At 46.6% G+C, this 7,822-nt stretch overlaps 1 non-coding gene across 1 annotated transcript; it reads left to right on the top strand.

Moving 5' to 3' along the window:
* Window positions 1-521: 521 nt before the first annotated feature.
* Window positions 522-628, top strand: LOC139009589 (U6 spliceosomal RNA). Its single transcript, XR_011471326.1, has one exon. It is a non-coding gene; the product is annotated as a U6 spliceosomal RNA (small nuclear RNA).
* The last annotated feature ends 7,194 nt before the right edge of the window (window positions 629-7,822 follow it).

Here is a 7,822-nt window from a genome sequence, read left to right as displayed (position 1 = left end):
TGTGTGAGAAAATGAATGTCAGTTGGTTTAAGGCACCAAGGTGTGGACATTTGTTACCTAGGAGATCGAGCCCGCAACCTGGGCATGTGTCCTGACTGGGAATCGAACCATGACCTTCTGGCTTATAAGTTGATGCTCAACCACTGAGCTACGCCAGCTGGGCTTTTAAAAAATATATATGTTTATATTGATTGACTTTTAGAGAGAAAGGAAGGGAAAGTGGGGGAAAGAGAGAAACATCAATGTGAGAGAGAAACATCAATCAGCTGTCTCCTGACATGCACCCTGACCAGGGATTGGGCCTGCAACCTGGGCATATGCCCTGACCAGGAATCAAACTGGCAACCAAATTGGCAACCTTTGGGGGCACAGGACAAAGCTCAACCAACTGAGCCATCCCAGCCAGGGCAAAACACAATTCTTGAAAGCATGAGTTTTGCATTTCATTATGCACACAAGGAAAATACATTAAGTGAAAAACGTCATGTATACTCACACTTATATTAAAATCATATCATTTGGTGTTCTCTTTGGCAGCACATATACTAAAATTGGGATGATGCAGAGAAGGTTAGCATGGCCCCTGTGCAAGGATGATGTGCAAATTCATGAAGCGTTTTATATTTCTTAAAAAATCATATAATTTGTACCATAGGAATAATCTTAAATATAGATAAAGGAATTCTTTTTTTTTTTTTTTTTTTGGAATTCATTTTAATGACTCAGAATTGATGCTCTCCTTTTCCGAAAACCTCTTACTCAAGAAATTTCAAAATAACAAACAAAACACAAACATGTTTAAAATTCATGGTAATACATTTCAGAGTAATTCCAAAAATTTTAAAAAATCCTCATCCAAGTATATGTTTTTCATTGATTCTCTAGAGAGAGGGAGAGAGAAATATTGACTGGTTGCCTCCTACATGCACGCCAATCAGAGATCAAACCTGAAACCTAGGTATGTGCCCTTACTGGGAATTGAACCTACAACCCTTTGGTGCATGGAATGACGCTCCAACTATCTGAGCCACACTGGTCAGGGAACAATTCCAAAATTTAACATGTGCAAATTATTTATATGTTCGTAATTTTATTACAGAACATGAGATTTGGGGAATCAAGAGCAGGGCAAAGGGAATATTCATTAGCTCCTTAAAAAAGCCCATAAGTAAAATGAATTTAAAATATTGTAACTACTTTCTTATTAATTCAGAGCTATTGCCAAAACACCAGCTATTTAATAAGATTGGAAGTTCTCATTGGCTTTGAAAGGCTGAATTGGTGAGAACTTTCCTTTTTTAAAAAGCTTTCTTTCCAAAAGTCAGGCTTTCTGCAGAGTTGAAACGAACTGTGATGTGGTCGGCTGCTTTTCTGAAGTTGCTTCAGTTTGATTGGAAAGTTTTAAAAATAGTGCCAGCAAGGAAGGGAGTAAATGATTGAAAATGGAAATATGAACATGCCTTGATAGTATAACTAGCCCCAGGGAGCTCCCAGCGAAATGAGTGTGCTGTTATTTATTAAAATTAGAAATTCTCCTAAAAGTGAGTAGGAGAAACAGAGAGGCTTTTGGTCAAAGTGGTATAGCCCGGGGGATAAAATTGATGAATCAGGCAGCTACCTCCCCAAGCAGCACACTCTGCCTGTGATGTATCTATTTCTGGACACAAACCAGCAGTAGTTATAGGTCCTTCGGATCTTAGAGTCACTCAGAGGAGGCAAAGACTGTTTGACAGGAAGACTCTGGGAAGATGTTACTAATCTGGGGAATGTTCCAAACCATGAGAATCAAATAATGACCTGGCCATGCCCCGGAGGAGAGGGAACTCTCTCCACCGTTTTAATTTGTGAGAAAGTAAAATCTTCTGAAGTGTTCTCTACACAAGGATACCTTCCTCTATCTCCAAAATCAATAAACATTTTTATAACTATGAATCTATTTTTTTAAAATACTAATTCAAGAAAAAAACGTTTAAGAAAATACCACATTTGCCTGGCTGGTGTTGCTCAGTGGTTGAGCATCGACCTATGAACCAGAAAGTCGTGGTTTGGTTCCTGGTCAGGGCACATGCCTGAGTGGGCTCCATCCCCTGTGTGGGGTGTGCAAGAGGCAGCTGATCAATGATTCTTTCTCATCATTGATGCTTCTATCTCTCTTTCCCTCTCCCTTCTTATCTGAAATAAATAAAAATATATTTTAAGAAAGAGAAGACAGTACCACATTTACCTGTGCTGCCATCTTGACTGGAAGCTCTATGCATTTTCAAGCACATATCCTATCTAATAATAGACAAACATGGCGATTGACCATACCTTCGCTACGCCTCCCATAGGCTAATCAGCATGATATGCAAATTAACCACCAACAAAGATGGCACTTAATTTGCATACTGCAGGTGGGGCCGGCAGCACTTGATACTGCCTGAAGGACACAGGCCCCGGACCCTGGACTCTGCGAGGCGGGGCCAGCAGCGTGTGATGCTGCCTGGGGGATCTGGGCCTTGGATCAGTGACCTGGGAGGGAGCAAAGCGGTGGGGAAGGGAGAGAGCCCAGGTGGCAGAGAAGGGAGGGAGCCTAGGGCTAAGCGGCGAAGAGAGGGAGCGAGGCAGCGGAGAAGGGAGCGAAGGCTGCCTCAGTGGACTTCGCTCCTTTCTCTGCTTTGCTCCGGTCTCAGGAAGCCCTATTCTTGCAGGAATAGGCCCGAGGAAGCCCTATTCTTGCAGGAATCTTCCTGCAATGGGCTTCTAGTCCTATGTAATAAAAGCCTAATATGCTAAGTGTCCGGTCAGCCGGTCAGCCATCCAACCAATCAAACTGTAATATGCTAATGATATGCTAAGGCTGCTCAACCGCTCACTATGACATGCACTGACCACCAGGGGGCAGACGCTCCGACCAGTAGGTTAGCTTGCTGCTGGGGTCCTGCTGATTGGGACTGAGCAAGAGGGGCTGGACATGCCCTGGAGCCCTCCCGCAGTCCCTCCCTGGCTGGCCAACCTCCCGTGTCTCTCACCAGCCCTGATTGTGCACCAATGGGGTCCCTTGGCCTGGCTTGCGCTCTCTCGCAATCCGGGACCGCTCGGGGGATGTTGGAGAGCCGGTTTTGGCCCGATCCCACAGGGGGAGCAATGCTCAGCCAGAAGCCGGGCACATGGCTGGCGAGTGCAGCAGCGGTGGCGGGCTTAAGCCGTCAGTCGGACATCCCCCGAGGGCTCCTGGACTGCGAGAGGGCGCAGACTGGACTGAGGGACCCCTCCCCGAGTGCATGAATTTCATGCACTGGGCCTCTAGTGTACATATAAAACTATATAGGGTTTGTACCTCTTTGAAAATTTTAAGTTATACATGCTCCTAGTTTAAGGATCAAATTGTTATGCAAGACTTTTATGAAGAACAGCATCGACTGAGTCCTGAGCGATAGGCCCTGAGCTACAACAATGTCCGCAATATCACTGACTGAATAGTCTTTCCCTCTGAGTGGATCACTCCCACCACACAGCCCCATTGCTGGTGTTCTAAGTATTATCTCTTTAACCCCCACAAAAACTCATGTTATAGGTGATATCATTATTGTTTCTCTTTTACAGAATAGGTCATCTGAGAAAGTCATGTGACTACTAACAGGTGCTTTGCCAGGATCCCAGATCAGGCAGGCTGATCCCGTGATGTGATGACTCCAGGCAGGAACACTCCCTTTGGTTTGAAGTTGCTCTTGCATTGAAAAGGAAAGAAATGTATTAGAAGCTGAAGCAAAAGAAGAAACATGACATGCACCTCTGCCTTCTATGTCCCAGAGAGAGGGATAGTCACCTTGAGTCAGGGCAGGAATTCATGCCGCACATTTGGTCGGAGGCCTCAGTTCTGGGGTGTTTTGTGACCCAGAGGAAACTTTGTGGGAGATGAATGTGATAAAATCACAATGCAGACCCCATCACAGACATAGCCACAAACTGCTTGAGGCTTCAGAGTCCTTCTCAAGGTTAATTTCCTCACTGCAATTTCTTCTTAAGTCTCCACCACAAAGAAAGCAAGAGTATCTGAGGAAAATACTACTGCTTTCAGATGTCCGAATGACTTCACAAAAGACATTGAGTCTGCTTAGGGCTGCTGGAATAAAATACTATAGGTTAGGGGCCTAAACAACAGAAATTTATTTTCTCACAGTCCTGAAGGCTGGAAGCCCAAGACCAAGGCCACTCGGACTGGGTTCCTTCTGAGCCTCTCCTGGGCTTGAAGGTGGCCGCCTTCTCACTGTATTCTCCTCATGGGGCCTCACCTTGTGTGTGTGCATCCCTGGAGTCTCTGTTACTTATATGGCACCATTCACATTGGATTAGGGCCCTACCCTAATAACCTCATTTTACCTTAATCACTCCTTTAAGGACCCATCTACAAATAGTCACATTCTGAGGATGCTGTGTGTGTGTGTGTGTGTGTGTGTGTGCTACAACTTGAATACATTGGGGCCTTGACTTACGAGTGTCCTGACTAACGAGTTTTTCGAGATACCAGCCGTCTCTCGGCTGATTTTTTGCTTTGAGTTGCGAGCTAAAATTTGGGTTACGAGCCAGCTTCAGATACCCCACAGCTAGTTGGCGCAGCTAACGTCACAGTGAACGCCACAACATCAGCCCAGCATCATGTGTCTCACTTGTTCACTTTAATGATTTGACATACGAGTAATTTGAGTATGAGCTCCGTCACGGAATGAATTAAACTCGTAAGTCAAGGCCCCACTGTATATGAATTTGAGGTACACAGTTCAGCCCATAACACTCATTATTTACATTATTTCACATCCTCCTTTGCTTCACTCCCCTCTTTTCTCACCCTTGCTGCCCTGTTTGCATGTTCCAAATAAAATATTAACACATTCACTCTTGCCTCGGGGAATTTAGGCTAATGTAGTGTAAGAGGAAAAAAACCCAAATCCCACAGTTTAGCCTCAGATCTATATTCCATGTCACAATGGAGTTAAGTGAAATAGTTTCCATCCTAAATTGGGTCATAACATCTCCTTGTTTAAAATGCTCTGATGGGTGGCTCTCTCTATGGAGCACCCCCCAGCCTTTCTCCGCCTCCACCCCAGGTGAGTTTTCCTTATTTCTCTCTTTCCTAAGCTCCAAGGGCCCTTCTTTTGCCTCTGTAACTTCTTTCCTAAGCTCATTTCTTCTATAGCTCATTTCTACCTCTGTGACTTTCTAAATACACTTTCTCTTATTTAAAAAAAAAAAAAATGCAGCAATGGCTTCCCAATGCACTTGATCTTAAACCCTCCCTACAGGGCCCTACCTGACCTGTGTGGTGCTCACTTCTCCATTCTTAACTCCAACATGCTCCAGTCACACAGGTCCTCCAGCCTACTTGTTCCCTTTGCCGAGTGGCTTACACAGCTGCCTTCTTGGGATATGGTGGGTCGCAGACTAAATATCACCTTTTGTATCTGTTTCCTAGGGCTCCCATAACCAAATACCACAAACCTGGTGACTTAAAACAAGATAAATTACTTCTCTCCTAGTTCTGGAGGCCAGAAGTCTGAAATCAAGGTGTGGACAGGGCCTGCTCCCTCTGAAGGCTCTAGGGAACGATCCTTCCTGCCGCTTCCAGCTACTGGCGGTTGTCAGCAGTCCTTGACCTTCCTTGGTTGTAGACACATCACTCCAGTTTCTGCCTCTGTCTTCACATGGCCTTCTCCCTTGTGTCTGTGTATATGCAAATTTCCTTTTTGTTGTTGTTAATCCTCACCAGAGGATATTTTTCCATTGATTTATTTTTTATTTTTTTTTAGAGAGAGTGGAAGGGAGAAGGAGAGACGGTGAGAGAAACACTGATGTGAGAGAGACATAGCAATTGGTTGCCTCCTGCATAATCCCTGATCAGGGCCGGGGATTAAGCCTGCAGTCAGAATCCGGTCCAGGATTAAGCCTGGACCGGAATCGAACCCAGGATCCTTCAGTCCCCAGGCTGATGCTCTATCCACTGAGCCAAACCAGCTAGGGCAAAGTTCCCTCTTCTTATAAGGACACCAGCCAATTGATAGTGCCCACCCTAATGCAGTATGACCTCATCTTAACTTGATGACATCTGCAAAGACCCTATTTCCAAACAGGCTGCATTCACAGGTCCCAGAGGTTAGGACTTCCACATATTTTTTTGGGGGGACACAGTTCAACCTGCAACACCTCCTTAACACAACTCCTCCGAACAGAAGTCCTGAAGCACCTTGTTCCTTCCACCCTACTTAGAGATGTGCAGCCATGAAAAGGAGCTTCTTAGATCTCCCGCTGTGGCAAGTGGGATTGATGGCCCTGCTGCCAGTGGGTCCTCATGGGGCTCCAGGCCTATCCTGAGTTAGTCTGAATATGACATGGCCTTTCCTACTGGCAGATTCTCAGTCAGCACCACTGTCTGGAGGCTTAGGGAATGCCCAATCTGTGGGCACGGAATCCCACATGACAGCATTTGGCCAGGGGACCTGCTTGGCAGTGAGGGAGGCCCAGGAGTGGGCCCAGGACCACTGGTCATGTTCTATTCTGATTCATAGGTTGGCACTCAACCATTGAGCCATGCTGCCCGGCGCTCATGTTATATTCTGTACCATCTGGAGCAGCTGTCCCATAGAGCGTTGCATGGCTGAGCCAGCTGACATGCTGTGCTCTGAACGACGGGCCGTCATCCTCCAGGATGCAGCACGTGCATTAAACCAGAGGCTGCTCTGTGGTCCAACAGGAAGAGTGCACAGGTCCAGGAACCGAGGAAGAGAAGCAGGAGTGATCCACTTGGCATCACTCGCAATGATCCACTGGAGATGCAGCAAGGGTCCCGTTGAAGTCCATGCTGTTCCAGGACATTTGGGCCACCTGTCCCCAGGCTAGCAGGAGGAAAGGGACAGCACCATACAGTAGGGGTAATTGGTGCTGATCAGCAGGCAGAGGCAGGGCTGCTTTTGTGCTGCAGGGCCAGGGAGGAGCACCTGTGAAGCCCAGGTGATTGACTTGGGGGGCCTCCTGGCACTCCTTGTCCCACTGAAACTGTGAGTGGCCTGTGCAGTGACTGCTTCTTGGAGGGCCCCCAACTAACAATGGATTTCTCCCCCCCCCCCCCACTCACTCACCTTGTTTCAGTCTGTGTCTGAGAGCCATGCTTTTTCTGTAATAGCACTTTCATAATTGTCTGTACTTTATTTATTCATTATTTTTTTCTGTTTCCACCACCACACTGTAAACTCCATTAGGGCAGGAGCTACATCTGAAATAAGCTCACTGTGGTACCTCGGTGCCTGGCATGGTGCCTCGTATGTAGTGAGCACGAGATCAACACTTACGAAAGGGGCGCGTTGGTCATCTAATGCTGCCGACACAGCGGTCAGCGTGCTCTCGGTCTTGCGATGGTTGGTGTTTAGAGTGGACACAACAAGTGTCACAGGGAGAAATCAGTGAATTGAAAAACAAGGAAGCAAACTTCCCTGACACAGTGAGCCAACACCCTGAGATCGGAAGGAAGCCACTTGGAAACAGTCTAAAGAGCTGACAGAATGTGGCACTTGTGTTAGGGCTGAGAGGAAGCAGTTCAGAGGAGCTGCTTTTCAAAGGCAATCTTCATGGGAAACGAGCAGAGGATCTGAGACGTGGCCCCAAATCAAATCAGCCTTTTTATGTCCACAAGCCATCAAGGCTTCTGAGGGATGTGCAGAGATCTGAGTACCGGGGAGGGAAGGAGGGGCCCACGTGTTTGCATTGGAATCTGCCTGTGCAGGGGCTTCTGAGCTTTTCTGAGCTCTGCGCTTTATTAGAACCTGGCTCTGAGCTGTTTCATCTCCTCCAG

Source organism: Myotis yumanensis, unplaced genomic scaffold (genome assembly GCF_028538775.1).
Source record: "Myotis yumanensis isolate MYYU_CA2020_CCGP unplaced genomic scaffold, mMyoYum1.0.hap1 SCAF_4, whole genome shotgun sequence".
NCBI classification, from domain to species: domain Eukaryota; kingdom Metazoa; phylum Chordata; class Mammalia; order Chiroptera; family Vespertilionidae; genus Myotis; species Myotis yumanensis.
This window is presented reverse-complemented; position numbering and strand designations above follow the sequence as displayed.